An 11,521-nucleotide genomic window follows, 5' to 3' on the forward strand; every position below is an offset into this window, starting at 1 on the left:
TTCAGAACTCATTCTGATATGCTGATTTGTTGCTTAAGAAACATTTATTTTTATTATAATCAGTGCTGAAAACAGCTGTGCTGCTGATTTTTTTTAAAATGATAAATTATAGAAATATAGAATACAGAATATTAGAAAAGAACAGCTTTTATTTTAAACTGAAATTTTATGTAAAATTTTCACTAGCAATCAATTCAATGCATCCTTGCGGAAAAAAAAAAAATTATTTCCTTGAAAAATAAATCTTACCACCCCCACATTTTCAACAGTAGTGTAGTTATAAATATGTAAATATACAGAGGTGTAATATTTGAGTGAGTCTCTTGGCAGTAAAGCTGTGTGTGCAATATAATGTGCCACAAAAACAGCAGTGTATCATTTTATCATTCTGCTTGTTACTGGAAAAGATAGACTGTTTTGGAAACGGCTAAGCTACTGTCAGAATACTGAAAATATACTCACATTAGTTGCACTGCTAATTTTAGTTAGTTCTCAACATTGAAATGCCTTATGCAACAGTTTGACAATTACATTTCTGCAGTGATTATGTAGTTTAATAATCAATTATAATAATTATAAAATATTTGTTTTATATAAAAATACTCCTTGACATTTTCTGTTTCAGTCCACCAATTATTTTCCTCCAGTTTCTTATCATTAGCTTTTAAGAAATCACTTTAAATTATACCAAAATTTGATACGGCTGAACTGGATGATGAGCATATTTTAGAATTCATGTTGCATTTCATCATCTAGGAAAGAATTGTGATGATATCCAATTTTTGTTAGAAACACTTCAGAAGATATAACGAGCTTTGTAAGTTTGATAATTTTACAGATTCAGTTTTAAATTGCTAGTGAAATATCTTTTGCTATGGTTTCTTAAGAAACTGCCATCTATCTGGTCGTTGCTCCTCGGGGCCCTAAATATTGCCTCTCAGCTATGTAAATGAGATATGCTAATGAATAGCTTCTTTCATCACATGGAGTGCAAAGCAACAATTCTGTCTATGTGTACCTAGGCTTGTGTTTATGAAGAGAGTGTGCCAAGCACTCAGAGTAAATGAAAATATACACTGGGAGAACCATCCCAGGCATCTCCTATAACAAGCTGCAGAAACTCTCTAAAGCATTGCTGCAATGTTGTGGGGAATCTTGAGAATCTGAAGCTTAAACCACCATACCTTCAAGCCTTCAGCGAGACCTCAGGGGTGAGGGGGTGACTGTGGATCATCGCCACTCGCTCACGCGATTAAAATGATTTTCCAGGATCTGGGCCACAAAGGTTTATGTCACGGACAGCTGGAAAGTGATTTGCTGGAGTCAAACCAGTTGGACGTCATTGTGTGGTCTTGACTAAAACCTAAACTTAAGCCACATATGTCTTGACTGATAAAAGATGAAAATGCAGAGTGATAGTGTGAATACTGGGTGCTAAATTGAGCAATGCACTTGGAGAATGCACACTTTTACAGCATGGCACCTTGGGAAACATGCTGCTGGAGTAATGCGCTTGTTCAGCTCAGAAACTAGCTGGTGGCACTTACTTATGGGTCATGTTCCACGTGGCAGGAATTCCTGATTCTTGTGGCATCTCAATAAAACCAGGCATAACAAATAAACATGAACGTAAAGTATTAAAACGCATCATCTTACTCAATATAGAGTGTCAAAAAGTCAATCACAGATGTTGATATAGATGCAGATGAATGTCATTGGGCCTCATTCATGTAAAAACAAACAATTTTGCATTGTTAGTAAAACCATTTTACGTACGTAAAACCATACAAAAACTGCTATTATCCAGACTATTATCCAGATACCAAACATTATAAACTCAATTATTTAATGAGACAAATTTAAAAAAGTAAAAAAAAAAAAAAAAAAAAACTTGACTTATTTTTTGTGTGTCATAAAAATGTATTATATATTATATAATATAATATATTACTCCTATTTTTTTTACTATCCAGACCTCAAAAAAATCAGTGATGTTATAAACCCAATTATTTCAAAAAAATAATCTTGAATACAAATATTACATATTTAAACATTTGTACATTTTCTCTCATCATTACCTTGGACATTGTTACTGACCCTAATATTACTCTTGTAATCAATAACTTCTATCTGAGGAGCCCAGCCTCAGAAATGGCTGTCGTCACTGTCATGTGTACACATCATAAGTCTTCAATGTGACTTTAGCTTTGACTTGATCAGGTTTCATTTGAGAACCTAGAAAAGCACTTTTATGTCAGTAGCTTGGGTCCTGTGACCAGCAGGGCCATCATCTTGCAGTATTTCAGGGTGAGGTCACAATCTTTTTCTTTACTCAGGCGCTCTGCCAGTTTCTCGACACCTGGCTTAGGACTGACAGCTCTATGGGCGTCCCCATGAATCACCGGTCATGTGGCGGGGCCTCCACACACTCGGACAGACACCGAGTTATAAACAGCCCTGTAACCCTAGTAGGACAGCTGAAAAAGAGACTCAAGAAACAAAATGAGTGGCCAAGAGTGAGAAGCAGAAGAGATCAATCTATTTGTGTGTTGTTTTTAAAAATCAGGTCAGCCAACATGCAACATGCTTATTAACCAGATGACCTTGATTGATCGATTGATCGGTTTGTCTGTCTGTAAATCTATCAGTTTGTCATTCCATAGTTCTATGTATCTTTGTGTCTGTCTGTCTGTCTGTCTGTCTGTCTGTCTGCCTGCCTGCCTGCCTGTCTGCCTGCCTGCCTGCCTACCTACCTACCTACCTACCTACCTACCTACCTGTCTGTCTGTCTGTCTGTCTATCTATCTATCTATCTATCTATCTATCTATCTATCTATCTATCTATCTATCTATCTATCTATCTATCTATCTATCTATCTATCTATCTATCTATCTATCTATCTATCTATCTATCTATCTACCTACCTACCTACCTACCTACCTACCTGTCTGTCTATCTGTCTGTCTGTCTGTCTATCAATCTGTCTATCGTTCTGTTCGTCTGTCTGTCTGTCTGTCTGTCTCTATCTGTCTGTCTGTCTATCAATCTGTCTATCGTTCTGTTCGTCTGTCTGTCTGTCTGTCTCTATCTGTCTGTCTGTCTATCAATCTGTCTATCGTTCTGTTCGTCTGTCGATCATTCTATCTGTCTCTCTGTATTGAGGTGTTAATCAAACGCATTCGTCTTTAATCTATGCAAACTGATATGAGATGCCTGAGGAGCTCATAATTAGCTCATTAGAAGTGGTATTTGTAATAATTAACATCTACGTATCGCTAAAACCCGTTAAGTATGCTGATGCCGTGGAGGGACACGGACATGTGAGCGGAGACTTTTTTGAGGAATACATTACAGTTGCTGTGGGTTCAGGTATTCATCAGCTTCAAGTCAGACGGGTCATTTATTCTGCTGCTATAAAAGGCATCATTATAAGGCCCTAAATACACCATTTGAAAAACATTTCTCACATTTTAGCTTTGCTTCATTTGGGATCATCTGAGAATTTGTTCATTGACGCACTGATATCGCTATCCCGGCATCACCTTAATTAAACATCTAGACATATCTCCTAATTAAGACCCTTTTCAAGCCTTTTCAATGTCCTCCTGAAGAAAAGGCCTGTTTTTCTTGCCTGTCTCCTCCCCAGCATTTTTCTGCCTCCTCCAAAGACTTTAATTGAATGCTCATATAGTGCGTTTCCTGTAGGTGAGCCGGGCGGGACAAAAGGCAGGGCAGACGAAGGGATGAAAAGGATGTCGCCAGCTTGAGGAGCCTTTCTACAAACGCACTCATTAACAGATGAAAGATCTGCGCTCTACATATTCCTCTAATTCACGCCGCAACAGGTGCAAATCAAAAAATGATTGTGGCTTGGTGAGATGACTCTTTGACCCTGTTTGTTGGTACAACACTCTCAAAGGGCTTTTCCACTTAAATGTTTGCATGTGCGTGCAGTGTGAGTGGAGATTTTTCATTATGAGACCGCTGTGCACTGTTCAAATACATCAGAGTAACTGTTGTACTGCATGAATTCAGTAATATGTATGTTCATACAGTTTTGAAGGGAAGATGTTTTATACAATTGAGCCAGGAAACACATGGCTCCTTATAAAGCCTAACAATATAGTATTAAAGAAAGTCCATAAAGCATCTCAGTCTATTCTCCGGGTTTCCATGCAACTTGATGATGATATTTAATACTTAGGCTTAGGGGTTTTGAAAATGTGCCTTCCAAACACCACTAATTAGTGAACATCTCAGACTTCGTATTTTTCCATTTTGATTTAATATTGTTTTAAATTCAACCTTAAAATATGCATGTATGCATGAATGAATGAATGAATGAATGAATGACTAAATGAATGATAAATACCTGCTATAGATACATTACATTACCTTATCTGTCTTTTTCCCCCTGTGGGTTTTATTCTTAATATAGTGAAGACAGACGAAATTAAATATTAAGGATAAGAGGGAGGAATGAGAATTTAAAAACTGCTCAAATTAATTGATTTCTCTTTCATACAGTGGATCAAAAAGTAAAGCAAAGTAAGTTTATCTTAACCTGATGTGCCCACCTAACTCTTAAATTCTTCCACTACAGTGACCTTATTACATGAGTACATACACATCAGACAAACCAATTGTCATTAAAGTATGTGCCACAGTCTGGAAGTCATTTATTTTCCCATCCCATTGTTAAAATGATTCAACTCTAGTTGAAAGAACTACACAACACAAGAAAGTTCCTCTTCAGAATGCTGTTGATTTCCCACAGATATTGAGGACTGTTCCCTCAAGGTCAAACAAGAAAAATAGTGCCCCTCGAGAGGCACCAAATGCTCTAATAAATAACATCTTATATATAAAGGCAAGCAAAGCTTTTTCAGTTCATATATATTGTTAGCATCCACGTCCATCTCAACAGATCTACTAGTGTTCAGAGTAATACATATATAGCCTATACACACACAGACACAATACATAAGTATAATTAAAAATTCCTTTCTCAGCAGTTTCTTCTAACATAATAAAATCTTGTCCATTTATTTTATATATATTATTAATATATACAGTACATGCTAGATATAATTAAAATAGTTAAATATATCATAAAAATAATTAAAATAATATGTAATATAATAAATAAATATAACTACATGACTGTTTTCTTTTCTCGTAAGTCAGCAGTTTCTTAATATTCTTAATATTAATATTACGTACATAAAATAATATTACAGTCAGCTGGCTACATGATGAATCACAATAAATAAAGCCCTTAGCCTATTGCATAGTAAAATTATATTTTGTATAATACAATATTATTTGTCATAATCCAATTATGTTTTTTATTTTTAGGTGGAGTACTTGGACAAGTGTTCTAAAAAAAGAGAGTAAAAAGGTCTGCATTACTGTTACTTTTAAACGTTGTCTTAATATTTCTGGGAGATATTTGTCTTTGTACATCTCTACCGCCCCATTGAAAAGAGCCCCATCATATTCGCCCAGACATCACATGTCTCGTCTTCACTGAACCTCATCTGGGCTGCCATAGAGACATGGGACATCCTTACAAAAGAGACACTGACACAGGCCAGTGAGGCAAAGGATCTGTAACAAAGAGACAGGGGGATGGGGGACATCCATATAGCTTGACATACACAGTCAAACGCAATGGCGAAATATCAAAAAGCTACCCAGAACAACAACAAAAACCCTCATGGGATTCATGCATGCTCTGCATCAAAGTCAGTCAGCTGCAAATTCTATGAACGCCTAAGAGGATGCTTGCATACTAGGTTTCAATAGTGTTTTTACTTACATTATTCGAAGATTTTGTTCACATATCTTTTGCTTCTTAATGCCGAGGCATGAGCGTGGAGGAACATATTCATTTGATTTCACCCATTTGACACTTTTATTCAATTTGCATCAAGTGGCCCTCAATGGGCGTCTCACCTCCCGCTCTAATTAAAATGATGTAATGAATAGACTCATTTCATTCAACCCAGCTAAAAGATAACCGTGTAAAGACTCCATCTCCAATAGACCCTCCATCGAATGGAGATCATACAGGGCAAAAGCAGGAGAGGAACCAGCTAGAGAGCAGCTCAGTGTTTGCATAGTTCACGCTGCACGATTAAGAAAGCTAATGACTGGATTTGCAATTATTTTTGCTTTAAAAAGAGCATGGGGTGCACAAAAGAGGTTAAGCTGTTCTGGCCAACCTGATAACCATAAAGACATTGGTGAAACATTATAAAAGGAATGTCACAAAGCAAGATAAATGTAATCTTGCAGAAAAAAACAACATAATTAACATTTTAGCATTATAAAAACACAAAGGTATACACTTAAATTTTAAGAAAAACAAGTCTTATTTGAACAAGTACTTTATCTTGTTTTATGACAAATCTAAAGGGATATTGGTAGTGCGTGGTTAAAGCCATGGGTTTGATTCTTATACCAAAACTGTTGAATGAAAGTTGCTTTGGATAAAGGTGTCTGTCGAATGCATTTATTTATGTTGTAAAGAGAAGTAACAATTAAAAAGGACACAAACAAATCAACTCTCAAGACCATTTGGGGGAACATTATTCACTAAGTTCAGCGCTGGGCTTGACACGACATTTACGGTACATCCATGCTGCGTGTGACAGAAACGGATTGACGTCAGCCTTTGAAAATGGAGCAAGTGTTCTTTGGGAGGATGACGGTCAAGAACCCTCTCATGTGAGCCTCGAACGGGTAAACGACATTAATAAGTTGAGCAAGAATGTTATAATTACCGTCTGTCATTTTTGTCTAGATGCACTTAAGATATTTATTTCATTTTGTTGAGCATCCAAGTGAAATTCTTGTTTAACTTTAGAATTAGTTTTATTAAATCTATCCATCCATCCATCCATCTATCTTTCTGTCTGATATGCTGCAGGAGTTTCTCTGTCAGGCAGCCCATGAGAGATTCTTCCACACATTTATCACCAATGAGAGAAATGCCCACAATGCTCTCCAAATACTGTTACAGCGGCCTGCTGCTCACTCCAGGTTAGGACACATGCAGTTGCTGAATTCTTGAACTTCTTGTTAGTCAAAACCTTTGAACTGATAGACAGCCTTTGGCTGTGAAGAACTGTGGGGAAAACTGTGAAGGCACAAAGGAAATGCAGGTAATTATTATAATCAGCACTTGGATGTCAGAACAATGAAAAGATGTCAGTTTTTATACACATAGATATTAGTTGTGAAAATATCAACCCAAATAAAGATAATGATATCAGTTAGTTTTTAAAGTCCTGATTGTCAGCGATCAGTCTTAGACTCTCAGTCTTGTTTGCCAAGAAAAGTAAATTATTTTCCTTTATTTCCTTTTCTTTATCATTTTTCTTACTGATTTGATAAAGTATAAATATAATGAAATGTTATGAGGTTTACACTCTTTTCAGTGAAAAGAAGTCTTATTATTTTTCTTCACAATTTAATTTTGTTGGGTATTTTACTGCATAATAGCAAAAACTGCTGTTTAAATATACATATGTTTGGCATTTTATTCTAGGTCCACTAAAAGATAATAGCTTTTTGTTTTATATTTATTTATTAAGGTGCTCTTTAAAGGTCCTTAAAAATTAGGAAATGCACAATCAAAAACTATCAACATTAAAACAAATGTTTTAACATTTAATGTTAGTGCAACCAGATTCAAAGGGCTTTGGTGTATTCAAATACATCATCATCATCTAAAACAGAGACTATAATGCATGAAACAGGTTCATGCAATAGTCTTCAATCTCCTGCACTACACTGCCCCAAAGTGGACATAAAGCACTTAACACCTAATACTTCTCATACAGAGGATAAGATGATGCATGTGGCATTAAGAGAGAGTCATTAAATAGAAAACAAGAAAAAAGATGGAGAACTAAAATTAGTTAGCACTTCTTCTCCTCATATGCCAAAATTAATGCAAATCAGAGCAAAATGTGGTTACCTTAATCATGGTTACCTTAATCATGGATATTTTTTCTTACAAACATGCAGCTTTTCACTTCACAAGATGTTAATTGATGGACTGAAGGGGAGTGGATTGCTTGTGGATAATTGTTTTGTTTTTATCAGCTGTTTGGACTCTCATTCTGACGGCACCCATTCACTGCAAAGGATCCATTGGTGAGCAAGTGATGCTAAGATTCTCCAAATCTGTTTGGATGAAGAAACAAACTCATCTACATCTTGTATGGCGTGAGGGTAAGTAAATCTTCAGCAAAAAAACTACTTCTTTAACCCATATAGTCTGACAACCTAAAGTTGTGTCAGTACAGAGACTTATTTAAAAGGATCATTTGCCCAAAATTGGAAATTTTTTCCATATTATGGAAGTCAATGGCTACCATTAACTTTGATTGCCAACATTCTTCATTTTTTGATGAACTTTCATTTTTTTATGAAATTTTAAGTAGACATGTTACATTGAAAAAGTAATTCAACAGCAATGCCAAAATATTCAGATAGTTTAACTATATATATATATATATATATATATATATATATATATGGTGATGAGTTTTTGGCTCAAGGTCTGCATTTAAAGTCTCACCAGAGGTGCTCAGCTGGGATCAGGACTTGGCTTTCTGCAGACCAGTCAAGTTCTTCCACACTGACTCAATCAATTATGTCTTTTTTAACTGTGCCTTATACACAGAGGCACTGTCATGTTAGAATAGAAAAGGGTCCTGTCCAAACTGTTGCTATAAAATTAGAAGCACACAATTCCCTAGAATATCATTATATGCTTTAACATTAATATTTGTACTCATAGAAATTACTAAAGTAGTCAAACATGTTCATTAGAAGGGGGTGACCCAATACTTTTGGCAATATAGTGTATATATAGTTTCCCATCTTGAGGCCTCTGTTACTCATTTCATTGGCTTTTGACACTTAAAAAGTTATCTGACAACCTGTTAACAAGCCCCTATGGGAAATCTAATCAAAAGCCTCCTTTGCAAACTGTACACAGTGATAAAGTTCCTTCATGGATGTGTTGCTATAGATGCTGTAGGGCTTTTTCCTCTCACCCCTGAAATCTCAAGTGTTGAGGAAACACTTCTACTGCACAGTTTATCCTGGCGATAACGTGTTAACATCTGCATAGTTGTGTGCCGCTTGTCATTGAGGCTTTCTGCGTGAGCAATGAAAGCACAACGAGGCTGCATTTATTTAATCAAAAATACAATAAAAACAGCAGTATTTTGAAATGTTGTTGTAATTTTAGATAAATAGATATTGTAAATGTAATTAACTCCTGTGATGCAAAGCTGCATTTTCAGCATCATTACTCCAGTCTTCAGTGTCACATGATTCTTCAGAAATCATTCTAATATACTGATTTACTGCTTAAGAAACATTTCTTTTTATTATCATTGTTGAAAACAGTTGTGCTGCTTGATATTTTTGTGGAAACTGTGATTTTCTTTCTTTTTTGTAGTGCTCTTTGATGAATAGAAAGTTCAAAAGAGCAGCGTTTATTTGTAATAGAAATCTTTTGTAACATTATAAATGACTTTACTGGCACTTTTGTTAAATTAATGCATCCATGCTGAATAAAAGTCTTTTTTTCAAACTAAAAATCTTACAGACCCCAAACTTTTGAATGGTAGTGTATCTGCAGTATATAGTATGCTAATTTTCAGTATGCATAGATATATTATGCAAGTGACAAATATGCAGGTTTGCTGAAATTAGACCAAATACATTAACATTGTCATGTACATTACCATGCCAATCCCTCCGAGAGTTGTCATGACAGAAATATACATTATAACAGATCACACTGCACTGGTTCTGTATCTCACAATGCATTGTGCTCATCCTGACCTTGCATTCCCACTGCGACAAATGAAACACAATAGACTTTAGTCAGGGTAGATGCGTCGTATTTAATTCAACACAAATTAATGTGTGAGGGATAAAAGTGGCGAGGCTGTATTGTGCATCTTGGTGCTGATCACAAAACATTTTTTTCTGAAATTGTAAAAAATACACAACCTAGACTTCATCTGTCCCCCATGGCCTAATTTTTTATTCAAGTCTAATTAAATAAGTACATTATCCTTCATGTTAATGACTGTTCAGTGCTATCAAATAAACCTTGCTAAATGCTACAACCACAGCTAGAGGAAATGGCTTCAAAACTTTATCGACCCCTGCTGGTTGATTATAAATGTGCATCTTAATTTCATTAAGTTGACATTAAATTACCCAATAGATAACCAGTCTGGGGTCAGTAAGACTGATTAATTAAATGATTGATTTAAAAAAATATATATATATATTTTTATTCAGCAGAGGTGCATTGAATTAATCAAAAGAGACAGTAGACATTTTGATATAAAAGATTTCTTCTTCAAATTAAAAACTGTTATTTTAAATTTTCTATACAATCAAAGAATTCTGAAAAAAATGATCACAGTTTCCACAAACATATCAAGCAGCACAACTGTTTTTAACATTGATAATAATAAGAAATATTTCTTGAGCAACAAATCAGCGTATTAGAATGATTTCTGAATGCTTTGCACCACAGGAATAAATTACATTTAAAACATACTAAACTAAGTAAACAGTTATTTTAAATTGTAATAATATTTTACAATATTACTGTTTTTACTGTATTTTTAATTAAATAAATGCAGTTTTGGTGAGCATAAGAGACATCTTTAAAAAAAACATGTGCAATGGATATGTTGAGAAAAAACCTACAGATATGAATTAAGATTTGAAAGCTGAAAGATTGTCAGTGATTATAAAAGCATGAGAAGTAAATATGATTGTGACAGTGGTCGGTTAAGCACACATTACTGAACTAAGTCCATCTCTCTCTCACACACACACACACACACACACACACACACACACAGAGTCGTAATTACACAGGATCTGTTGATCTTTGCTCTTCCAGAGCTGCATATGGAGTCTCCCTGCCTAATGCAAAGTTCTGGTTAAACATTGTCCCAAAGTTTGCGTTCTGCCTTCTGTTGTTTTTACACTAAAGCCCAGGCAATTGTTAGAGGCATTATTGACTTTGTAATTAAACTATTTTAACGTCAGGATTTTGTAATCATTACATTTCAAGCCATCTGTTCCTGTCCGAGGCCCGAAATGGATTTTCCCTTTGAGGAGATAAAGGCCAGCACAATGTGGCCGGTTTTATCATTTCTCGTCACGTCTTTACACACAGACAAATGCTGAAATCCTCATCCGAGCCATGCGACTTTGCACCAGCACCGTACATACAAATATATCATGATGCAATTATATCATTTCAGACAATCTGATTATGGATTTATTAGCGTCCATCTGCTCAAAGACTAACAAAGCTGAATTTAAAGAACCCGGGGATGAATAAACCACACCAAGAGTCACAATGTATGAACAGCTTGTGGCCTGGATGCTTGGTTTTAGTCAACACCTTTATCAACTTGATTGTTAGCAATGCAAGAAATCAATTAATTTCTTAAGATG

This window comes from Barbus barbus (genome assembly GCF_936440315.1).
Source record: "Barbus barbus genome assembly, chromosome: 24".
Lineage (NCBI taxonomy): Eukaryota > Metazoa > Chordata > Actinopteri > Cypriniformes > Cyprinidae > Barbus > Barbus barbus.